The sequence below is a fragment of the Podarcis cretensis genome, assembly GCF_951804945.1.
Source record: "Podarcis cretensis genome assembly, chromosome: 15".
In the NCBI taxonomy this organism is placed as follows: domain Eukaryota; kingdom Metazoa; phylum Chordata; class Lepidosauria; order Squamata; family Lacertidae; genus Podarcis; species Podarcis cretensis.
The window spans coordinates 40799155-40810754 of NC_137185.1; the positions used below are offsets into that span (position 1 = coordinate 40799155).

The window sequence follows — 11600 nt, forward strand, 5'->3', positions numbered from 1 at the left end:
TAATTTGACAGACTCCCCAGGCCACCCCTGTTGCCCTTTAAAATGCCGTTATAGTCAAAGAGAAAAATGACTCCATGGAAGGTAAATGACATGGCAAGCCCTATAATTTCTCTCCCTCCAGGACCCACAGATACCTTTATCTTTTCTTTTTTTTGGTCTGTGTTTAGATCTAGAGGATGCATTTCTAAAGTGTTAGTGTGGCTAATTTTTTTTGGGGGGGGGGGCATGTTCATGTTTTCTACCCAGTGCTGACTCTGTCTTATGTGGTAGAGGGGGCAAACAGCTGGAATTGTTAGCTGCACACAGAAATGGAATAACTTTGTAGAGTCAAACTCAAATCTATAAGTCTGTGCATGCCTCATACCATGGGAAGTATGTTCTATGCTTGTTTAAAAGGTAATTCTATGACAGGTATAAATACAGTTATTCTGGTTTGGCTAGTTGTGGGGAATAATTATAAGAAAGCTATACAGGACACTGAGTTCAGTCAGTATCTCATTAAGCCACCCATCTGGTTTCTGAGTTGTCTTCAGGAAGTGTCCTGGAGCATATATCTGAATGTTTCCTTTTAAAAATATTTGAGATTTTCAAGAACCTTAATTGCACCCCCACCCAGAGTGAGACATATAACATGCAGTAAAGCAGGGCCCACAAGCTATTAAACTCAAATTTAGCAAGATTTGTAGCAATTAAACACATGTGAACTTTTGCTATTCAACTACAGGAGCTGCCTTATTGCTAGAACAAATATATCCCAACACTGAGTGTGGAGTAGTCTGGTTCCTACCCTCTTCTCCATAGTTGCACCCATTCAGATGTTGAGGGGCATTTCTGAATCACTTCCTGAGGCACCACAGCTCTCTGTAGGTGAGATAAGTTGGTTCCAAACAGAACCTGAACTCCACAGCCTATGTCCCAGCTCTCAGTAGCAAATATTGGGAATGCCTCATCCCCTCCTTAAAGGTGAATTGGAGTCCTAGTTGGTGATAAGGTGAATTCTCTTTGCTCCTCATAAAATGGGGTGGGGGAGGAGTGGTAGGGTGATAATTAAACCCACAATTTCACTTACACTTGAACTTAACCCTAGCAATTAATTCATTTTCATTTCCTCTCTAGTCTTCATCTCCCACCAGTCTTTCATAATAGAACTCAATGATGAAGCTTGGACACACTGGCACCCTATTGTTCCTCAGAGGAGCTGAAAGTGGCATCCAGGAGTTATTCCATTTTAACACCATATCAACCCTTTGAGGCAACTGAGGCCAATTGATGTGCCTCTCTTCTGGGGTTCAGCATATACAAGCACACTAGCTCATCTGCCACCCCTGTTCCAGTCACCCTCTATAAGTTTAATTGTGAACAGGGAACCTCCTGTATTTTTGGAGATATGGGGTTCTAAACTGCGGCTATCCATCATGAATATCCATGAACAATGAATGAATACTAAAGAACAGAGGTGGACATAGACTAGTTTGGGGGTTCACTAGTAGATCTCCAGGTCATTTGCAGTAAATCAGCAAGGGTTTCTAACTCCTAACAGCTTAATAGTAGCAAAATAAATAATAAATTTGTTTCTCCCAGCTAAATTACACTGCTGAAATCAAGAAAGTTTGGGGAAACAGGAGTAGAAGTGTAAGTGCATATACATATGCATACAAAATCCTATTCTACTACTGAATACAAATTCCTGGGTTCAACATATGCTCATTCTATGCCCCCTTTCCTAAGCCAATATTTTGTACCAGGGTTGGGTTGGTGAACCCTTGAGTTCTAATGAAAAAAAAGAGTAATTTTTGGAAACCTAAAGTCTGAGTACTGCACCAAAAAAATATCCATTTCATTTAACTTTGTTTTCAAATACTGCTGCAGGAAACACAGCATTTCAGTTTTTTATTAAGAAATGACTACTCCTGTGAACTCAGCCATAATTCACCTTATTTCAGCAGCATCCACAGCATGTGTGTGCACGCATATATATATATTATTTAAAAAGTTGCTAATTTCTGGTTGAAATAGACATTTAACCTTTTCTCATAAGGTTAATCGGGCCTATTAGCATAAGTTAATTAGACTAATTAAGTTGGTTAGCATATTCTCCTTAGTCTTTGCCAAATCTGGGGAGTTAAACTCTGCAGTAAATCTATTGAGATCAATGATGATTTTATGCTATTGTTAATTTGCTCGTATTCTGGAGGGGTAATCTATTTGCAATCAGTCCTGCTCTAAATGGATCTGTCTACTCTCTGTTCCAAAAGGATGGTTTGACTTGATCATAAATATTGTAAGCAAGCATAGACTGTTCTCTGCTGATCTCAATAAGTGGATATGATTTGTAACACTTAATTGTCCTCGTTTTCCAAAGATGAGGTTACTTCTAATTTTTGCCTTGCAGCTTTGTCTATTTGATCAGGGAAATGCTGTGATCCCAGTATTAGTCACACGCCCATTTCTGATTTTAGCTATGGGAGGATGGATGACACCATGGGCACAATGTCATAAGAATATAAGAAGAGCCTGCTGGATCAGGCGAGTGGCCCATATAGTCCAGCATCCAATGCTCACAGTTGGCCAACCAGATGCTTGTAAGAACAGAAGAGTCACTCTAGGCACTTGAACTCTGTATCCAGAGGTGTGAAAGCACAGATGTCCATGCAAGCCCTGCCCCCTTGTCCCTGTGTGCATTGACCTACAAGGTCAGACCATTCCTGTGTTGAGTGGGAAATGTCTGCAGGGGGCTTTTACTGATCTGAGCTTCAACATGAGTAGAATTCTCTACACAACCGATAAAACAGTCAATCCTGAAAGATGCCAGAGCGTACACAACTGAAGGCAGGCTATCTCCAGTCAGATAGGGTAGAATTCTCTGCAGAGAGACAGAGAACAAGATGATGCATCACACTCATGCAGACAGAGGAACAACCCATTCGCTGTCCCTGTCTTATCTGAATTGAGCTTCATTTTTCAGGCTTTCGTTCGGTCCATTACCAAGGCCAGGCACTGATCCAGCACATCCAGTGCCACAACTGCCTGAGCTGCAAAAGAAAAGTAGAATTGTGTATCATCAGCATACTGAATGACAACACACTCCCATACTCCAGACGATCCCACTGAGTGGTTTGATGTAGATGTTAAACCTCAGAGGTGGGTCAAATCTCACTTTAGAAAGCTGTGACAGCACTGGGGGAAGGGGAGTTAATTTTATTAAAACCTGTTTGTTGCTGTTATTTCTGTGGCGAGAAATTGATTCTGACTGTATGTTCTTAAAACAGATCTGGATACTTGCCTCCCACTGCTGCTAGCCTGTTCTTTGAATTTTCTTCTCCCAGTGGAGAGGATTGGAGGCTCCTCGATGAAATAGGTTGGAAATTCACAGATGGCTTCACCCTGCTGGAAATCAGAAGGGGGACATTACTGAACATCAATCTGACCTCACTCCAGCATCCTTGATCCAAACTTGGCTCTTGCACTTATAAAATGATGTCTGTTTGGCAAGGTATCACTGGAGAGAAAGCATATCAGTAGCTCTTTACACTAATAGGGACATAAAAAAAACTTGCTGGGATAATTGAATTCTTAGAGTGGCTTATGTGTGTTTTTCAGGCTGTTTCTAGGTGACTGTATGATAGCTGAATTGTATATGACATGCATTCTGAAAATATAAATGTACATGTAACCTTCTCTTTTTTCCCCCAGGAGCCATTTTGTGAAAGTTCTGTTAGCTATTTTTTGAGTGATGCAGTGGTTTCACCCTCAAATTTCAGTGATGAGGTTTGACTCCACACACAAGACTTGAAGATGAATCTTTACTTGCAGGATGGCAACTATTAAGAAGAAGCATCATGTATGCATATCAAGTCCAATACAATCCATTTCTTTCTTTTTTTTAATAATTTTTTTTATTAATTTTCCAATTTTTAACAAACATAACAAAAACAACATGGAAACAAACACAAAAAAATCATAATTTCTTAACCTTATTTCCATAAGCCTCTTTTCTCGGACTTCCCCATACCTTCCCCTTTTTGCATCCTTTTTTTTGCAATTATTCAACAACCCTTTTAGCCAATTAAATATAAATTCATTCTCCTTTTCAATTTCACCCTAAATCAAACAAAATTTACCGCTGTAATTCTACATCTTCCTCTCCCTTAGCATTTTAGCACTCCTCAATTTTATAATAACTCTTAAGATATATTTTAAACTTCTTCCAATCTTCTTCCACAGTCTCTTTCTCTTGGTCACGGATTCTGCCGGTCATTTCTGCCAGTCCCATAAAGTCGATCACTTTCGCCTGCCATTCCTCCAGCGTGGGTAGCTCTTGTGTCTTCCAATACTTTGCTAGAAGAATCCTTGCTGCCGTAGTAGCGTACAAAAAGAAATTTTTATCCTTCCTCGGCACCAGCTGGCTGACCATACCCAAGAGAAATGCCTCTGGTTTCTTATGAAAGGTGCATTTAAGTACTTTCTTAATCTCATTATAAATCATTTCCCAGAAGGCCTTAATCTTTGGGCAGGTCCACCAAAGGTGGAAGAAGGTACCTTCAGTCTCTTTACATTTCCAACATTTTTTATTGGGCAAATGATAAATCTTCGCAAGCTTGACTGGAGTCATGTACCACCTGTGAATCATTTTCATAATGTTTTCTCGTAAGGCATTACATGCCGTGAATTTAATACCTGTGGTCCATAACTGCTCCCAGTCAGCAAACATAATGTCATGACCTATGTCCTGTGCCCATCTAATCATAGCTGGCTTCACTGTCTCATCTATTGTATTCCACTTCAACATCAAGTTATACATTCTTGATAAATTCTTAGTATTGGGTTCTAACAATTCTGTTTCTAGTTTCGATTTCTCCACCTGGAAACCGATTTTCCTGTCTTGTTTGTAGGCCTCCATTATTTGAAAATAATGGAGCCAATCCCGTACCTTGGACTTTATTTTCTCAAAACTTTGTACCAATACAATCCATTTCTCTTGCTTGAGCCCAAGAGAGGTTCTTTTTGCTTCCAAAACTCCTTCCTAGCAGTGCATCATAAGTTCTCAGTCCATAGCTTATCTGTCCTCACAAACTCCTACAGACACAGCATCTGCTTCAAGTTTCCACAGTCCCACATTCTTGGTCAATGAAACAACATCAAGATAATCAGCCAACCTTCAATTTTCACCCCTCCTATCTAAGATACACACTCACTTTTAAAGGGAGTTAACAAATTAATAAGGCAATGATTCAGCATTTCTGAGAATGCAAATGGAGTCACCTGCATTGCAGCTGTTACATTGCATTAAATTAAATTACATAGGTTTTCTAACAGGTTTTGGGGGTGCCCATCACAAAATGACTGTTGGGCATGGCATAACACAAAATGGCTGTTCTATTTACAAGAGCAGCAAAAGAGGGAGGGACACAAAATGTATTGGGTGTCCCAATACACACACACACACACACACACACACCCCGTGGAAGCTGCCTCAGCCATTCTGTTGACTGAGGCCCACTCCCAGGCAGCCCTGACCCTTTCCCCTTAAAAAGCAAAATACAAACTATACAATAACTTAACAAAATAATGAAAGTAAAAAAAAAGCAAGAAACAATTATGGTAAAATTAAACTACTCTCTGCCCCGACTAAACATTTGTCCCACCCAAAACAGAAAGAAAATAATATAATATTATATAAAAAAACCACCATTCAAGGTGCAGCAGATTAAGAACACTTAAAACATTTAAAACCATTTTCACCACTTGCTGCAGAGAGCTGCTCAGAGTATGTGTGGGTGTAGGCCCTGCCCCCTAAGCCCGATGGAATTGGCTTGCAGGGAGGAGCAGTCTTCCCAAACACTCACAGGAGCAGCAACAGCAGCGGTCAGAGGGAAAGCTGAGATATGATAAGATACCCTGAATTTTTTCTTAAAAAATAGTAACATAAGTAGGATACTACTTTATCTGAAGAGGATATTAAAATCTTTCTCTCCCTCCCTCCCTCTCCCTCTCTCTCTCTCTCACACACACACACAAATATATGAATGAATGTTAAGAAGCACAGCCTCCTTTGGACATTATACATTAATTCTCCCCATCATCACAAATGAATAGAGGTGAATATACAACCTGTGATAAAAGAAAAGCATTTCTCCCTGCCGATCCAGCAAAATGGGGAAGCATTAACATGTTCAAGCTCCATCACTTGACTTCAAAGCCTGGAAATATAGCCCGCCTTTTCATGTACTCAGCTGATAGCTCCCCCGCCTAATGAGAATCTCTGAGTCATGAGAACATTTCCAGATTTCAATCTTCTAGTAAAGCATCAATAAATCAGGGAGATGGGACAAACAAGCATCTTTATGAGACGGCCCTGAATCAGTCATTTAGCGCTCAAGAAACTCCATCTCCCATGCACCACTTCCAATAGATCAAATGTTTCTGTTTTACAACAGTAATCAAGAGAATTGGGGAAGCAGCTTCTTTGCAAGGAGACATGGAATTAGAAAATGAAAAAGAGGAGCTGGCAAGAGCAGTCTGCTTTCATCACACCCATTGGTGGCTGTTGCACTTATTCACCATGAAGGCCAGAAAATAACCTGAAGACTCAAATTAGGCTTTCGGTGGGACCAGGAACTTTAACTGTATTGTATTTCAACCACACACACACATATCCCCCTCCCCCCGCGATGTAAATATATGCTTTGCAAGTGAGGTGTGAAAATCATGCAATATATGCAGATTGCACAAATTATGCAAATATGATTAGATTATTTGAGCTAATAAATCAGTCAGATTCAATATGAATCAGTCAGACTCATTCTGTGAAAAATAAGCTTTGACATCAGCAGAACTAGAAAGAGATTCTTTGAAAGAGTGCCAGTTGGATTATGGGGCAACACAAAACCCTCTTCAAGTGTCTTTTGTCAGGATTAAATAAACACATGAGGGAGGGACAAAGGGGGCAACCAAACTAACTCCCCCCCCTCCCACGTTGCCATCCAGCTGCCCTCCGTGAGTTGGAGGGTGAATTGAATTTCTAAAACAGGGAGCCTCCTGTACTCCTGCAGGCTCAGCACACATTTTTAAACTGTGGCTTGCCCCCACCCCTGGTTGATCACTCCTCAAAGCAAGCAACATGTACAGTGTATGCTGGGCATGGCAGTCCCTGGGTATATTAAAAGCTGAGCCCAGAAGGACCTACAGAAGAGAGGGAGAACTCTGGGATGGCAACTCCCAATGCATCACACGTTCTCTACTTCTCATCAGGAAAGGATGACATAGCACAGGGGAAGGGTCAGAACCAGGCAGATGGGAGGGGATATCAGGGGAGCCAAAATGGAGAGGGCAGGGGGTGGGGAGAGCCTATCATCTTCAGGTTGAATGGGTATGACTGCCAGCAGGATCTGGCCCATGGATCGCCCATTCTAAGGTACTGGGTGAAGCACTGTGGGCTTCCAGTCTTGGCCACCCAATACCTCAATAGCCAACCCTTCTTGGACTGCATGCCAGCAGTTGGTGTGGTCACACACACCCAACACAAACCCAGACAAATGCATAGCAAGCACTTTGCTGGTACTTGGAGATTTCACTCCTCTTCTCCACTCAAATCAGATTAAATCAAAATTGTTTATTTGTATCTAGTCATCAGACTATCAAAAATGTTAGTTCAACAGTGTGAACATAACAGAGCATGACATCAATGGTGGCTAATGTAAACCCAAATAAAACAACAACACAGACAAGCTGTCACCTAGAGTTCAGGAAAACTATAAAATTATATGTCCAAGGAGGGTTGACTCTTGAGGTATTGGGTGGCCAAGATTGGAATGGGGAACAGCTGATCCATGGGCCAGATCCTTAATAATTAATCTAATGATTGGGAAGGGAGCAATTTTCATTCCCATTTGGCTCTGGGCTCTGCCTATGGCATGCCAATGGTCATGTGATCATCAACACTCACAAAACACTGCACTTTTGCCATTTGATTTCAACCATTCACGCAAAAAAAAAATGGATCACCTGTGGATATTGTGATGTCACGTGACTGAGATGGGTGACCCCACTCACCTGTCAAAGCTTGTACTCGGTAGTCAGGGAGATAAGGATCCAGCTCAGTAACCAGTTCCACTACCCCACCTCCTAATCCGAGCCATGTCATCAGCTCTGAGAAGGCGTGTACAGGCATTTGCCAGACACAAATATGTTCAAAATGTGGAAGGGGTAAAGGGCATACACACGAATTCCACACTAATGTTCTTATGCACATTAATCCCCCCTCATCCCTTAACCTTCCCCAAGTGTGCAAGAAAGGTCTGCAAGGAGCTTGCATTGACTTGAATGTAAGTAGATACTTCTGTCCTGTGGAGTCCATGATCGCCCTGAGAAGCCTGCTTGCATTCAGGGAACACAAGTAGAAATCTCTTTCAGATATTCCCTGCACAACATAGGCAATGCTGTGGGAAGGGTGTGTGCTTGTGTGAGTGACATGGGTGAGGCTATTGGTAATGGGAGTTGTGTGTGTGCCCCTGCCTCCATCCATAGGGAAGTTTTTAATGTTTAATGTTTTATTATGCTTTTATATTTGTTGTAAGCCACCCAGAGTGGCTGGAGGAACCCAGTCAGTTGATGGGGGTACAAATAAAATAATAATAATAATAATAATAATAATAATAATAATAATAGACATTTTTACCCTTCACATGTTCAGATGGATATCCAAACATGTCTAGAGTCTCTGAATCAGAACTAAACTAGGGTATACATTTCTTAATCTCTGTTACACAGCCTCAGTGAAAGTATTTTAAAAGCTAAAACCATTGAAAGAAACTCTAGAAATATTAAAAAATGCAAGTCTTCTCAGACCACCCCCAAAAGCAACTAAAAACCCATTTGGCCCTTTTCGCACAACATGACAAACCGCAGCCTGACTATATAGTAAGCAGACACGTCTTCTGACCAGCCAGAAATTCATTTTGATCTTTCTTCAATCAGTCCTTTGGCTGTTCAGCCATTTCATCTTGCTCACTTGGCCATGACTTGAGAAGAACTTTGCTTGTCATGCTCACAATATCCAAAGGGGATTGTGTCTCCTGATAATAAGGCATTCAAATCAAAGGGCAGTTTCTGCATGAGCACTCTGGACACGGCACTCACTATTTCCCCCTCTGCATTGTGATCCCTGACGCACAGTGATAGCTCATAACTAAACTGCAAGATCACAACTTCATAGCTTGTTCTTTGGCTGGTGTTGTCAAGTGGGAGTCCAGTGAATGCAGACACATGCACAGTGCAGTGGTATGAGATGAAAAAAGAATAGTTTCACAACTAAAACAACCAACTTGAAGAGATTATGGGTTATGTCTGACCAAATTATCACACAAGCAGAATGCAAGGAAACTTCCCTTCCCTCTCTTCTGTTTGCAGGGAATGTGTTGAGGAAGCAGTGAAAACTATTGATTTTATATAATAAAATGTTTAAATGCAAAGGTAGAATGTTTAAGATACAGAATTTTTAAACACATTGTTAAGAAAATAATATTATTGTAGCAAAGCAGAGAGGAGGATAAGTCTCACCGCCCACCTCCCAGAGTGAATAGCAATTCAAAGTATCACAATACAACTTTTTGGTCTTCTACAATGATGTTTAAATGTGGATTAGCTGTTTCAGAGTAGAATAAAATTCAGGCTTGCCTGATGTTTTGAAATACAAAAAAGTTCATTCTTATTGTTCTGTGTAGAGATATTATCTCCCTGGCAAATGTCCTGTGGGTTTGGCTGGATATTTTTCTTTAAACAAACTTTTAATGGAACCTTCTCCATTTACCAGACTCTCTAAATCTGAACAACAATAACAACAACAACAAAATAGTTTTAGTTAGAATTCCCAGTGCTCAGATGGTATCAGTCTAGCTCCAGCTCCACGCAATAGCAGCTACCACTCTGTGAAGTCCTTCCTAGTTTGATCCAACTTCTTCTGTGGTGTGTAGATTGGCACATATAAACCAAAGCCTACTTGTTTATAAAAAAGAGAACTGGAGAGGAAAAGACAAAACCAAAGGATATTCTAATAAAAAAAAGAAGATGCACTAACAACAGAAATGTATTTCTGCAGCCCGCACTGTGTTTTGTTATGGGAATAGCAGGCTGATTTGACAAGCCAAGCAGATTCAGAGTGAGAAAGTACTTCCTTGAGACCCAGAAGAAATGCCATTGCTGCAAAAAAAAAAAAAAAAAAGAAAAAGAAAAAGAAAAAGAAAAAGAAATGAACATTTACACCACTTTACAACGTGGTTGTAATTTCTTGAAAACTAGTGAGCCTAGTGCAGAACTGTACCAGGTGTATATCACTGCAGAGATGCTGCTTGCCAATTGTGGGAGAGGAGAAAGGAGAGGAGAGGAGAGATATATCTATCCACTTTGTACCCTCACCCTATTCTAAGGAACTCAGAGTGCAGAGCATGGCATAATTATACCATTCTCTGTTTACAAGAACCCTGGAGATGACGTTCATAAGTGATTCATGTTTCACAAGCATATAGCATGGTTGCTTGTACAATAGTTTTGTAAACAAGCATTTTGGTTTCCCTGTGAATGTCCCAGTCCTCAAACACTCTGCACTTCAATCAGGAGAAAGCTGCACTCGCAGAGCTCAGGCAATACTGGATTCGGCATCAATGTTGGCCCTTGTGGAAAGATTACTGTGCAGGTAGGAGAAGTGATAGACATTTTCCAATGTTACACCATTGAGTTGGATTTGTGGCGCTGCAGAGGGGTTATTTTGTACTTGGTGCAGCACTTTCGTTTTTTGGATGTTAAGCGATAGGCCAAGCTTTTCGTAAGCTTATGCAAAGATATTTAGGATGACTTGGAGGTCATCCTCTGAGTGTGTGCACATTGCATTGTCATCAGTATTCTGAAGCTCTATGATGGAAATTACGGTAATCTTACTCTTTGCTTTCAGCCTACTCAGATTAAAGGGCTTTCCATCTGTTCGATGTATGATTTCTACTCTGGTGAGGAGTTTCCCTTCAACAAAGTATAGGATCATGGCAATGAAAATAATGAATGGAATTGGTGCGATAACACAACCCTGTTTAACACCTGATCCCACTGTGATTGGTTCACTTTGAGAGCCATCGTTTCTGTGATAGTTGCTGTCATATTATCATGGAGGAGCTGAATGATGTTCACAAATTTGTCTGGCAGCCAATTTTCAGAAGGACAGTCCACAGGGCATCACGGTTTACAGTGTTGAAGACTTTAGGTCACTACAGAGGTTGATTTTGTTCTCTGCATTTTTCTTGAATCTGTGAATGGTGAAAATCATGTCCACTGTCTCCCTAGAAGATGTAAAACCATTTTGGGATTCAGGAACGGTAGCCTTGGATATAGTTAGGAGACTGTTTGCTAAGTTCCCTGCAAGAATTTTTCCAGCCGCAACTAAGAACTAAAGAACACCTGGTGGATTTAAAAAGCTCAAGAGATCCAGCACTTAGCCAACACTCACGATGCACAGAGTTTCTTTAAAGCCACAAAGACCTTCTATGGGCCAATAAATCATGGCATATGCCCCCTACACTCAACAGACGGTACCACACTTCTAAAAGATAAAGTAG

The 11600-nt window shown here is 40.8% G+C and overlaps 1 long non-coding RNA gene across 1 annotated transcript; it reads right to left on the reverse strand.

The window, feature by feature from the left end:
* Positions 1-256: 256 nt before the first annotated feature.
* Positions 257-6480, reverse strand: LOC307204032. Its single transcript, XR_013833473.1, has 3 exons — positions 6112-6480; positions 3284-3387; positions 257-3032 (listed from the first exon to the last, which is right to left on the reverse strand). It is a non-coding gene; the product is annotated as an uncharacterized lncRNA (long non-coding RNA).
* Positions 6481-11600: the final 5120 nt, after the last annotated feature.